This window comes from Pseudophryne corroboree, chromosome 10, assembly GCF_028390025.1.
Source record: "Pseudophryne corroboree isolate aPseCor3 chromosome 10, aPseCor3.hap2, whole genome shotgun sequence".
In the NCBI taxonomy this organism is placed as follows: domain Eukaryota; kingdom Metazoa; phylum Chordata; class Amphibia; order Anura; family Myobatrachidae; genus Pseudophryne; species Pseudophryne corroboree.
In genome coordinates, this window is record NC_086453.1 from 261401554 (window position 1) to 261402227 (window position 674).

Below are 674 nucleotides of genomic sequence, written 5' to 3' on the forward strand. Positions count from 1 at the left end.
TATTGGCTCATTATTAAAAAGTAATTATAGGAGTAAATTATACGTGAGTAATATAGCTATGCGAAAATATAATACTAAATGGAGTATAATTCATGTGGTTTTAAATACCACAATAAAAAGCCGGAAATCCGAATCTATGGGGAGTTAAATTTACTATCACATGATCACAGAAACTTCTTTATGTAGTATATGACCATCATTTGTTCTGCAGATATCCATTCAGGATTATTTTAACGCAGAGAATTAAATCATAGGCCATACGTAACCGAATGCCAAGTGGTATTAGGATGACTCTAAATCGGGCAGAAGGATTTTTTGCAGTACCAGGGTGTTCCAAGGTGGTCTCCCATCCGACTACTAACCCGGCCCTCCACTGCTTGGCTTCCAAGATCAGATGAGATTGGGCATCTCCAGTGGGGTATGTCCGCAATTGTTTGACATGCCCGTTCAGTCAATCCTAATACCTGTACTGCAACCAATGTATATCCAGAATGATATAGATCAGATGTGTATTTGATATCAGTATCAAGATTATAAACAATGATGTAATTGATATACATGTGACCCGATGATCATGGATATAATAGCTAGATGGGTTGGAGGCCTAGCTATGTGAGATAAGTAGTAACTACCACGTGCCTTCCAAACCCTTATTGTATCTTGTGCCAATAGAT

At 37.8% G+C, this 674-nt stretch overlaps 1 pseudogene; it reads right to left on the reverse strand.

Moving 5' to 3' along the window:
* Nucleotides 1-312: 312 nt before the first annotated feature.
* On the reverse strand, nucleotides 313-432 carry LOC134968116 (5S ribosomal RNA; annotated as a pseudogene).
* Between the last annotated feature and the right edge of the window lie 242 nt (nucleotides 433-674).